Source organism: Ambystoma mexicanum, chromosome 2p (genome assembly GCF_040938575.1).
Source record: "Ambystoma mexicanum isolate Mex_15411 chromosome 2p, UKY_AmexF1_1, whole genome shotgun sequence".
NCBI lineage: Eukaryota > Metazoa > Chordata > Amphibia > Caudata > Ambystomatidae > Ambystoma > Ambystoma mexicanum.
The window spans coordinates 695325603-695338803 of NC_090923.1; positions in this window are offsets into that span (position 1 = coordinate 695325603).

Here is a 13201-nt window from a genome sequence, read left to right on the forward strand (position 1 = left end):
AATGATAACTTGTTTTGGGTTGGTGTGGGGGTCACTAAACCACCATGGATGTTTTTAGTGGAAAAGGGGTGCCCACGGATGTCTTCTTTTCAGAAATGCATGGGGTTCTCTGTTTTCCTTGGTGGCTTCGACACCTTAGGCCCAAATCTGTAGGTTGTCCACATAAGAAAAATCTGCTTTGCCGAAAGGCTTGGGGTTATAGACAGAGCAGATTTTGCACATGTGGACAACATACAGATTTGGACCTAGGGTGTCGAAGCCACCAAGGAAAACAGGGAACCCCATGCATTTCCAAAAAGAGGACACCCGTGGGAATCCACAGAGGTCTGACTTGCGCAAATCGCCCCAGAATGTATTACCCACAATCCCCAGCAAAGTCTGAAATTTGGTGAAAAAACTACAATTTTCAGACATTTCCCTCTAGCCACCCACCAAAACACGCTGCAAACACCACATGTCCTACCTTCCCGCGTTCGGACATAAACGATACCTCACATGTGTGGGTGTACCTACCTGGGCACAAAGGGAAAGGGCTAAACCACTGATAACCCCCAAAGGGTTTGGGGAGACAACCTACAGATTTGGGTCTAGGGTGTCAAAGCCACGAAGGAAAACAGGGTAGCTCATGCATTTCCCAAAAGAAGACACCCGTGGGAATGCACTGAGGTCTGACTTGCACGAAACGCCCCAGAATGTATTACCCACAATCCCAGACAAAGTGAAAATTGTGTTTTTCCACTAAATTTCAGACTTTGTCAGGGATTGTGGGTCATAAATTATGGGGCGATTCGCGCAATTTGGACCTCTGTGGATTCCCACAGGTGTCTTCTTTTTGGAAATGCATGGGGTTCCCTGTTGTCCTTCGTGGCTTCGACACCCTAGGCCCAAATCTGTAGGTTGTCCACATGAGCAAAATTCCTGAAAATCTGCTGTGCGAAAAGACTTGGGGTTTCCAGTGTTTTAGCTTTTCCCTTTGCACCCAGGTAGGTGCACCCACACATGTGAGGTACCTTTTTCGTCGGGAAACCTGTGGGAACACGGGAAGGTAGGCCATGTATTGTTGGCTGCTTGTTTCGGTGTGTGACCAGAGTGAAATGTGCGGAAATTGTTTTTGTTTTTCTGTCATTTTCCCGATTTTCCCCCAAACTATGGAATATTTCCCTACATAGTTGTTGCCTGACCTGCACAAGTCACCCCTTCCTAAACTTGGAATATTGTCTACTTTTCAGAAATGTATGCCTTTCTTGCTTCCCATTCAGCTTTCCTACCCTTTTCTTCCATTCTGTCCACGCATGTCCTATTGGACAAAAAACACCAAAATCGCCTACCTATCACAAAACGGGTGATTAGCATATCAAAATGTTATTTTGGTTTCCACTCAATCTGTTCTTGAAAGCCTGGAAAATGGTGAATCCAGCACAGCAAACCATTTTTTCCTAGCTCTTACAATGAAAACACCACAGGCTTCTTTGTACAACATTTTATTGGCATTTTCGGAAAAAAACAGAAATGTTCTCCTTTTTGGTTATTTTCTCTCACCCCCTACTGAAAACTAGGATTCTTGGGTGGCGTTATGACCGTCTACATGCGGGAAAAAATGGGCCAACTTTGGCCGAGATATCTCATGTAACAAAGAAGTTACAAGGGATTGAATGGCGACATACCGACATCACCAAAAAAGGCCTTGGCACTTTGGGAAAATACCCATGACAGTTAAGGGGTTAAGAAGGTAAAGCCCCAGAGGAGATACCATTTGTAAGGTATCTAACTTAGTTCATTATCCAAATGCAGATTGTGCACAGGAATATGTAACACCTGTGTTCAGCACCTGGCTTAATCTTCCGGGATAATAGTCAGAGTGAATGCATTCAGCTTCCAATGCAACACAGCATTTTCCAGATCAATTGGTTCAGAAAAAGTGGTGCTTTTTCTAATTGGCCAGATTTTCATGCATTTTCTGGGTGGTGGTCAGAAGCCGAGTTGACACACCAGGACCCCCTGTATTTCCCGCTCCACCAGACAAATGCGGCCTTACTGCCAGCATGGATTCTCATTCTGGAAATAAGGAAAGGGATTCCTCTGGTATCTGCTTGAAAATGAAACCTTGTAAAAGCGGGCGGAGTCCAGAGGAAGCCATTGTCAATTCTGCCACCAATCGCTAATTGCGTGAGGTATTTACACTCTTCCAAAGTGAAAAAGCAATGTGATTTCAACTGCCTTTTACGCTAAAATCTTCCATTTTGTGGCGGAAAAGTAAAAAAGTGTGCCGATGGAAGTGGTCCACTCCATCCAGTTTACTTTGCGCCTTGATGCTTGGGGGTTTTGCATGATGCTACACATGTAATAAATAAATAAAAACATTGAACATGACCCCAGATAAATGCCAATTCGTGATTAGAATGAGTGAGCATGGCATATGGCTGGTAAGAGGGTGTCCTGTGCTTCTTGAGTGTGTTGGCAAATGCCCTTAATTGCCATCTCGCGTTAAGCAGGTGCTTAAACCCATCAGTGTGGATTGTGCAATAATAAGTCGACAGAGGTATTTCAAATGGCCAATTTCGTTCTTTGGGTGACATTGTCAAAGTGGGGGAATGTTGCCCAGCATGTGCCACTTTCTCTGTGGAGTGAATTGTGCCCACCCCGAGGAAGAAGTGTGAAAAACCCACAAGGGCACTGTGCCCTGCTCTTTCTGTGTGTGTCTTCCCCCCAGGGCGACAGATGCCGACTCACACATAGGTAAGTCTCAGGTGGCAAGCCTGTACCCTAGTTGATGTGGCAAAGGATTCCAGACTTCTGAGGATGATAACATTAGTAGCATTGAGTTACATGCCACCTGACAGGTATGTGTGATAAAGTTGCAAAGCAGAGCTGTTAGTGGGCTAAATCAGGAGGCAATGTCTGGCCACCCTCAAAGGGTACGTACAACCAAAAGTAATAGGCCCCTCCCCCCATCATGGCTGTAGGGGCCAGGCTCCAAACGATGGCAAGAATGCCCTCCAATCAGCCATGCCCACGAGTAGGGTAACCCTCGTGCTCCAGGAACCCTGTTGAGCAACCTCTGTGCTTTCCAGGTGATACTAACGTTATTTAAAGCCAGAAGTCTAAAAGGTAATCGCTTAATTGCAGCTGGAAATTAGCTCCTGCCATGATCAAAATGTCTTAACCAAGTGTGACATCATCCCCTTCATTTATAAGCAATATATGTGTTCTCGCGTTTCTTCATTACTGAATTACTGTTAGAAACAAAGGCAAGAGTTGTGTCTCTTGTGTAGGCTTTAGGAAGGAAGTTGCCAGACTCTGGGATAATATGCCATGTTCTTCAAATACAATATTGGCTAGCTGTTGCCCTCTTATGGCCAGGTAGAAACATCATGGCAGTGACTGGCAAATGTCTTTCCCCTGCAGACAGAAAAGAGGAAATAAGAGGCCAATTCAAGACACGTAACAAATAGAAGTGAAGACAGACTGCAGCTGCCATTGCTGTGTTAGGGAGAATATGTTGAGTGTTCAAGAAAGGATTTATGTATTAAGCAAGCAAGCAGTGAGACAAGGGAGAGACAAAGAAAGGCCAGAGGGGCTCTTTGAATAATTTAACAGGGCAGAGGACCCATGCTCTGCCGTCCTAGTAACATATGAGAGAATCAAATAGATCAGGCTTTGCAGCAAATGTTAAATGAGAAAGGATCAGAGTCCAGCTCTGCTTTCAGAATAGCAAAGGCAAAGAAAGGCTGGGCTCTAAAGCCAGCATGTGATGGAATAAGAGGGACCAGACTCATCGTGAGAGGCTGGCCTGGCCCTCGCAGGGGCGCTAGAGGGGCAGCCCACATAGCGGGCAGCCCCTCTGGCCACCCCCTGGGTCCACATACACCCCACCTACTAGGCATCCCCCGGGTCCGACACATCCGGCCGCGGACCTGGTGAGTGCTTATAAGGGGGTGGGCTTGCGATCGCTCATCCTCCTTGTTTGCTGTACCCCCCCACCGGAGGACAGTCAAAGCAGCAACATCACACACCTGGTCCCTCTACTCCCATAACAGGGCTTACTCAGAGGTACAAACAAGATTTCCTCTTTCTTTGTAACCCCCATCTTTCCATTCCAAGAGACCCACACGTCCCCTTGCCCCACACAAAAAAGTAGCAACTTGCAATTGGTAGAAAAGGCTTCAACTCCTTTATTTGGCAGGAGTCCACTTACAGGTGATCTGCCTCTCAACAAGCTGGCGTCCTAGCTGTGGCCCACTGAAAGTAATTGTAATTTCCTCTCTCTTACCATGAGCTCAGTCAGATGAAAAATCCAGAAATGCAACATACAAAGACATGTTCTTTGCTGCTGCATCCTTTAATTTTCTTCTGTTTTCTTTTCTTCTTTTCTCTTGTTTTATACAGAGATATTTGTAATTTATTATGTACTGCTATTTAGATTCTAATTTTGTGAAAAGTCGAGTTCTTTGACTAAAACACAATACATAAATAAATAAATAAATAAATAAATAAAGCAGAGTCCCCAAGATGTCCCCTGTCCCCCCCAGATGTTATGTGTCTCCTACGCCCCTGATGCCGTGCTGTTCTTGTTCTCTGCTGTCTGGATGCGACTGAAATGCTAACTCTGCGTGTATTTGGACTGACACTGACCATAATTGGACTTCAAAGCCCAGAATTCTGTGCGTGTTGAGGCTCCGCCCCCTACCCTTCCAGCCCTCCAGCCAGCCTACCTATACTCGGGCACGTGCGCATTAGGCGCGCGCATTGGAAGTGCTTTGGAAGTGTAAGACTGTTGGACTGAGACGCTGCTGGGCCATGCTGTTCGTATTCCCTGCTGTCTGGACGAGGCTGTAAGGACAAGAGGAAGGTGTTGTTGTCATAAAGTGGCGAAACGCTAACGCTGCGTGTGTTTGGACCGACACTGACCATAATTGGACTTCAAAGCCCAGAGTAAATATCCATAACTGACATTCATATCTCTGTTGTGCTCAGTCAACTTACGCAACACTGGTGTGGAGCTACTGGGTGTGGAGCTACTGAGGGTGGGTGTGGGTTGTCCCTCTTTATTGTTTTGATGCTCTGTGTTTCAACAGATGCGTAGTATTACGCTAATGCTTTGTTGTTCTTGGTCCTTGCAGTTTCTGTGCATGTTGAGCACCCCCCCTACCCTTCCAGCCCTCCAGCCAGGCTACATACACGGGCACGTGAGCATTGAACGCGCGTATTGGAAGTGCCTTGGAAGTGTAAGGCTGTTGGGCTGTTAGGTTGTTGGCGTGTGGGTGTGCCTAATTTTATGTAACTTTATCGAGACACTATTTATCGGAGTGCTCGTGGGTCTCGGCCACCAGGTAGATATTGGCCCTCATTAGGACCCTGGCGCTAAGTGTTTAACGGCGCCGTAAAACGCTGCGGCGCCTTTAAACACTTAGCGCCTCACTACGAGGTCCCTTTGCGGGACCCGACCTAAACGGCTGGTCTAGACCAGCCGTTAAAGTAGTGACCCGCAAAGGGACTCTCGAGGTAAGTAGGGTACCGCAATTTGCGGTACCGTACTTACTGCCTTCCCCACTCCCATTGAGCCCTATGGGGCAAAAATGGGAATGGGGAAGGGCCAATGTTCAATGGGGAATTACCGCCCCGGCAACCTTGGAATGGGGTGGTAATTCCCCATTGAACATTGGCGGACTCGTTACGATACCGGCACCAACCATAGTGCTAATAGCGCCATGGTTTAGCACCAGTATCGTAATGAGGGACATTGTTTTTTTTCTTTTTTCTTTTTGATTCTGTCTACCATAACTGCAACTTTCAGAAGTATTTACCCAATTGACTATGACACGGTGTCACGTTAATTAATTTAGTCCTCACGCACTTGTCACAGTAAACGTTCTCTAACGCTGCTGTATGCATTGAGGACAACATAATCTTATAATGGTTAACGGTTTGTGTAGCGGACGAAAACTAACAACGGGCAAACCGAAAACCACCTCAATTGCTAATTCAGCTTGTCCCACCGAGTCCGCGATGTTAAATTCCCACGTTACTATTACCAAGGACGGCTCAGCTAATGAGACTAATGAGCCAGCCTCAATTCTAAAGAGCGAAGATTCAATGTCTCGCTATTCACATGAGTTTGAGAACGTGGGTCTTATAGCCAACATGCCTGCAGGCGAGCTTCCACGGATTCTTTGTGATACTGATGCTGATACCGTTCGTCTGCCATTACATAACAATACTGAGCCCCAAGTTTTGCAAGTGTTGACAAGCAACCATAAGGACCCAGCGGTTCAGTTAGGATCTCGGGTACAAGAAGAATCTAGCAGTCCCGAGGCCAATTGCATTCCGGATGTCCCTTTACAAAAAAAACACTCCATTTGAAGAAGAGTGAAACGGTGGGATTTCCAAAAAATGGTGTAGATGTTCACAATGTAGCCCCTGTATATAGAGAAACTGTTAGGCGGAAACCTGTGCAGTTCCCTCTGGGACCACTGCAAAAGATTTAGGACTACAGGTGTTTGGCAGTAAACCCACTTGGTAGCAGTCTGTACCACACAGATTCACTTGCTAGCTGTGGCTGAGCAGTCAGACGTCCCTCAAGAAGAGTTAGGCAGTATGTGGAGTATACAGCATAGGGCAATTCTACACAGTAAGACAAGCAAACACGCAACAAGGCTTCGGTGTAAATATATAAAGGTATTTATTTATAACGACACATCTATAGAAAACACTCTGGCACTAATACGGCAAAACAACTTCAATCACAATACTATACGAAGAAAACGATCAATCCCCCTAACAATATTTCGACAAGTCTAGGTTTACCGGCATCACTTATTTGCAGACAGAGGTGTATGCTTTAACCTAGATGGCACTCTAGTATTCGTTAGGTAGGGAGAGAAAAGATAAGACAGGTTATGAAGTCAACTCGGTACCAATACTTTACGGACAAATGCAAGGCAAGTAAGGCAGGGTCTACTGTAGATCACAAAGTTCAGAGGCCAGGCCCATTCGGAGAGAGGCAAGGCGATATGTCCAAAAAGTGTCTCAGTGGAAATGCGCTTCGAGTCTTTATCGCAAAGTGTTATGGAAAGTTTGGAACCAGTTCAGAACCACACGTTAAAGAAAGCTTGGAGGCGACCCAATGGAAAGGCGAGGATTAAGACACCTCACTCGTTCCGGCAGAAAGGGAAGCCAGGTGGACACGGTACCTTGTTTGTGGAGAGAAAGCTCCGGCGGGGGCAGAAACTGCACGTCCGAGTGTCATCGCGTGTAATCAGAGGGAAGTGAGCGTACATGCGATTGGCCTGGGTACGTGTATTTCTGGGGTGCGCAGGAAGTTTCACACGCGATTGGTGGAAATCCAGGTGTGCTCTGTCATCACGTGTTATAAGGGAAACACCCGCACGCGCGCCAGGTCACAGACGCGCTTACGCGCTAAGGGCCTTTGGTCCAATGAAATCGCATATGTGTGCTGACGTGCATACGCGCTAAGGGCCTTTCCTCGATTTACACGCAGACGTGCAGGATTTTCACATGCAAAATCACTCCGTATCAAGCTGGCCACGCGTAAGCACACGGAAGACCACACTCCTGCCCAGAAGGCCGAATTACTGCCCCCCCAGAGCCCTGAGCACGCTCCCACCTGCCATCTGCTGCTGACTGACTGCCTGCTGCCCACGTGCCCAGCCATTTGCTGCCTGCACATCAGCCAATGGTGTTGTTGCTGTGACCACCCCTGCTGGAACTGAAGACACCCGATTGGGATTCCATCCCTCCACAGCCCAGCCCCAGGACCCAGTTGCCCAGCCACTCCTGCCTCTGGGGTTGTCATGTCGGGCACTGCAACATCTGGCACCACTGACAACCCCCGGCCAGAGAGGCAGAGGGGCACCAGCTTCAGTGCCAGGGAAGTTGGTGTCCTGGTGGAGCAAGTCCTGGGGCAGTATGATGCCCTCTACGGAAGTGTGCGTGCCGACAAGGAAGGACGGACTCGGATCTGGACGGACATCGTGACTGCCATCAATGCGGAGGGGGTGGCAGTCCGCGACTTCCAACATGTCAAGAAGCACTGGGAGGACTTCAGGTCCAGGACCCTGAACAAGGCCCCGTGCCTCTTAAAGGCAGCGGATGCTAAGGGGCGCCGGGGCAACTTGTCGGAAGATCAGATGAGGGTCCTGGAACGCATATCCCCAGCGCTCCACGTCCAGGTCCTTGAGAGGCAGACCCTTCTGGAGTCGAGCGGTAAATGTACATGCATCATTATTGTAAGCTGTGCGTGTGGTGATGTGCCAGTAGTGTGCCGGTTGCACATCTGTTTGTATGGGGCCGAGTATGGGTGGGGGTGTATAGGACCGTGAGGCGAACACATGCGAGGGCTGTCATGTGTGAGACATGGATGGTGCTTGTGTGTGTAGGCTTGCATGCCAAATGCAGTTGTGTGGGCACACATGTTTGGATGAATGTGTATGTAAGTGGGCATGTTCGTGATGTCACGCATGTGTGTTGTTTTCAGCTGCATGTATCAGCACTGTGTACATGTGCATGTGTGTGTATTTGACAAGGGTGCAACAGTGATGCAACATGGATGCATGTGACAGCGGGATGTGGAAGCCTGATTGGCAGATGTGACATGGATGCCCATCGGAACACTGCGACAGTTGGCTGAGGTGTACGCATGCGTGCATGTGTAGTGCACTCCCTGTGTTGCATGTGATGTCTGGCTCACCTTTGCCTGCTCATGCTGTTGTATGTGTATGGATGGTGCTGGCAGTTGCGATGTGGCTGTGGTATGGCTCATGTGTGCAAGTTGAAATGACATGTGTGTTGCCGATTGTGATGCCATGTCTGAGGTTTGCCAATGCCACTCATGTGCAACTGTCATGTGTGTATGTGTCCATTGTACAGTGCCCTGATGCCTGTGTTTTATTTCTCCCTGTCTGCAGCGTCAACTGATGAAGAGGGTGGAGAAGGTGCTGTGGAGCACAGCGGTGGGGATCGCACCGCCAGCCGGAGACGCAAGGCCCGGCTCCCCTCCCAGGTTGTGATCTCGTCGGGGAGTGAGGAGTCCGGTGCCGCGTCCCAGGCCGCAGCTGTCGGGAAGGTCCAAGAGGCAGAGGTCGGAGTTGGACTCCTCGGCAGCAGAAGGGGCAGCTGGGACCCCACAGGGCCCAACGGGGGAAGATGGCACGGAATCATCCAGGTTGGTGGGGGGTTTGGTGGAGGAGGAGGCCGTGCAAGCAACAGAGACGGGGTCTGGAGGTGGAGATTCCACTGGTGCTATTGGTGCAGTGCAGGACCAGGGACAGGAGGCAGCACAGGTCGCCGCGGAGGTGCCTGTGAGCAATCCTGTCCCTGATCCTGTCACTGCATCATCTTGCACCAGCAGGGATGCCTACGTCCAGACCCGTTTTCAGGCAGGGGATGAGCTCACGACAACTGGCCTTCCTTTGCCTGCGGACGTGGTTATCCGGGTCCAGGTTGAGCCTGTCCTGACTGGTGTGGCGTTGCGTCAACGGGCCATGCGAGGTGACCTGCAGTCTTTTCATGAGGAGACTGCACGTCATCTCGAATGGCTCGTTGACCGCGTCGGCCTACTGGGACAGGTCACCCAGGCCGGATTCCTCCGTTTGATGGGGCTTGCTACGACCCCCTCCTCAACTGAACCCCCTATGCGCCAGTCGTCCTCCGTGCCATCTTCCCACCCATCAGTCACCTGGGTGCCCTGTGGAGCTGCCTTTGACGGTGCGTCCAGGCTGGTGGAGGAGGCATCCCTGCCACAGTCGGGAGTCGGACGTCCAGCAGGGGTGGCCACATCAACGACTGCACCCCAGCCAGCGGAGGATGTGCAGGCAGCAGGAGTCAGTGCACGGGCAGAGGCGCAGCAGCAGCAACGTGGTGGGAGCCATGATGGCTCGGGACTTCCACATCGGAGGGGCAGGCATCGGCTGGAGGGCAGGAGGACCCAGGACGGGAAGTGTCTTCCGTGTGGCAGCGGTTGGGCCACGCCATAGATGCGGAGCGGCAGCGGGCGGAAGAGGCACGGCTCACGATGGTCAGGGCGGAGAACTCCATGCGGAGGGCCCTGAGGCGGGCCGAGTGCCTCGAGGCAATCCGCAGGGAGTTTGGGGTGAACATGTGGACGGCCCTGCGGACCCTCGGGGCCCTGGAGGTGGACCGCCTCCGGGACATTGAGCAGGAGTTCGATGATGCACTGGCCCGGAACATCCCGAAGAAGCCGTCGGACTAGCCCGCTGCCCTTGTAAATAGTTCTATAGTTAGTGTTAGGTTTCCTTTGGTTTAGCATTTTTTTTGGACCTTTTGGACAATGGGCCACATTTTTGTATATAGTTATTTTTTTTAGGTAGAATTATTAGATAGGTTTCATTTCTTCGGTTGGGATGATGGACCCTGGATTGTTTATCTGTACATAGTTGACTTTTGGATTTTCAATTTTTATTATGATTTCGCCATGGAGCAATGGTTTTCGATTTTAATTTTCCATTGGATTTACTTTTGTGGACTGTGACTTTGGACACCTTTCCTTTGCATTATGATTAGTGGTTTTGCATTATTTCACGGACCTGCTGTTTTTTTTAATTTCTATTATTGTTTGTTTATTTTTGATTCAATTTATGTTGCTTTTAATACATATTTTTTCTTGAAAGTTCAATGTGTAGTATCATCTCATTGGTTTCATGCATATCATGATATGGGTTTTGACATTCACTGACACCCATTGGGTGTATGTGAGGGACATGTGTTCATTTCCAAACTTGCAATTGGGGTTCTATCATGTTTTTGCCATTTCTAAGTGGGTGGATGCAATACTCGGGTGGGTGTTTGGCATTTGGAGGCTGACCATAAGGGCCAGGGATCTACATTGTGGTGACATGTTGGCTGGGGGACATGAGTGGGGGCCTGGTGGAGGCTGCCCCTGCACTGCTGGGGGGTGGGGGTGATGGTAGACATGAGTGGGGGCCTGGTGGAGGCTGCCCCTGCACTGCTGGGGGGTGGGGGTTATAGGGGACATGAGTGGGGGCCTGGTGGAGGCTGCCTCTGGTGGCTGGGGGGTGAGGGTGGTGGTAGACATGAGTGGGGGCCTGGTGGAGGCTGCACCTGCACTGCTGGGGGGTGGGGGTGATGGTAGACATGAGTGGGGGCCTGGTGGAGGCTGCCCCTGCACTGCTGGGGGGTGGGGGTGATGGTAGACATGAGTGGAGGCCTGGTGGAGGCTGCCCCTGCACTGCTGGTTGGTGGGGGTGATGGTAGACATGAGTGGGGGCCTGGTGGAGGCTGCCCCTGCACTGCTGGGGGGTGGGGGTGATAGGGGACTTGAGTGGGGGCCTGGTGGAGGCTGCCCCTGGTGGCTGGGGTGGTGGTAGACATGAGTGGGGGCCTGGTGGAGGTGCCCCTCCACTTCTGGGGGGTGGGGGTGATGGTAGACATGATTGGGGGCCTGGTGGAGGCTGCCCCTGCACTGCTGGTGGGTGGGGGTGCAGGGGGACATGAGTGGGGGCCTGGTGGAGGCTTCCCCTGCACTGCTGGGGGTGATGGTAGACATGAGTGGGGGCCTGGAGGAGGCTGCCCCTGCACTGCTGGGGGTGGGGGTGCAGGGGGACATGAGTGGGGGCCTGGTGGAGGCTGCCACTGCACTGCTGGGGGGTGGGGTGATGGTAGACATGAGTGGGGGCCTGGTGGAGGCTGCCCCTGCACTGCTGGGGGGTGGGGGTGATGGTAGACATGAGTGGGGGCCTGGTGGAGGCTGCCCCTGCACTGCTGGGGGGTTGGGGTGATAGGGGACATGAGTGGGGGCCTGTTGGAGGCTGCCCCTGGTGGCTGGGGGGTGGGGGTGGTGGTAGACATGAGTGGGGGCCTGGTGGAGGGTTCCCCTGCACTGCTGGGGGGTGGGGTGATGGTAGACATGAGCGGGGGCCTGGTGGAGGCTGCCCCTGCACTGCTGGGGGGCGGGGGTCCAGGGGAACATGAGTGGGGGCCTGGTGGAGGCTGCCCCTGCACTGCTAGGGGGTGGGGGTGATGGTAGACATGGGTGGGGGCCTGGTGGAGGCTGCCCCTGCACTGCTGGGGGGTGGGGGTGATAGGGGACATGAGTGGGGGCCTGGTGGAGGCTGCCCCTGGTGGCTGGGGGGTGGGGGTGGTGGTAGACATGAGTGGGGGCCTGGTGGAGGGTGCCCCTGCACTGCTGGGGGGTGGGGGTGATGGTAGAAATGAGTGGGGGCCTGGTGGAGGCTGCCCCTGCACTGCTGGGGGGTGGGGGTGCAAGGGGACATGAGTGGGGGCATGGTAGAGGCTGCCCCTACACTGCTGGGGGGTGGGGGTGATAGGGGACATGAGTGGGGGCCTGGTGGAGGCTGCCCCTGGATGCTGGGGGGTGGGGGTGCAGGGGGACATGAGTGGGGGCCTGGTGGAGGCTGCCCCTGCACTGCTGGGGGGTGGGGGTGCAGGGGGACATGAGTGGGGGCCTGGTGAAGGCTGCCCCTGGTGGTTGGGGGTGGGAGTGGTGGGAGACATGAGTGGGGGCCTGGTGGAGGGTGCCCCTGGATGCTGGTGGGTGGGGGTGCAGGGGGACATGAGTGGGGGCCTGGTGGAGGCTGCCCTGCACTGCTGGGGGTGGGGGTGCAGGGGGACATGAGTGGGGGCCTGGTGGAGGCTGCCCCTGCACTGCTGGGGGGTGGGGGTGGTAGGAGACATGAATGGGGGCCTGTTGGAGGGTGCCCCTGGTGGCTGCGGGGTGGGGGTGGTGGTAGACATGAGTGGGGGCCTGGTGGAGGCTGCACCTGCACTGCTGGGGGGTGGGGGTGATGGTAGACATGAGTGGGGGCCTGGTGGAGGGTGCCCCTGGATGCTGGGGGGTGGGGGTGCAGGGGGACATGAGTGGGGGCCTGGTGAAGGGTGCCCATGGATGCTGGTGGGTGGGGGTGCAGGGGGACATGAGTGGGTGCCGGGTGGAGGCTGCCCCTGGTGGCTGGGGGGTGGGGGTGGTGGTAGACATGAGTGGGGGCCTGATGGAGGGTGCCCCTGGATGCTGGGGGGGTGGGGGTACAGGGGGACATGAGTGGGGGCCTGGTGGAGGCTGCCCCTGGTGTCTGGGGGGTGGGGGTGATGGTAGACATGAGTGGGGGCCTGGTGGAGGGTGCCCATGGATGCTGGCGGGTGGGGGTGCAGGGGGACATGAGTGGGGGCCTGGTGGAGGCTGCCCCTG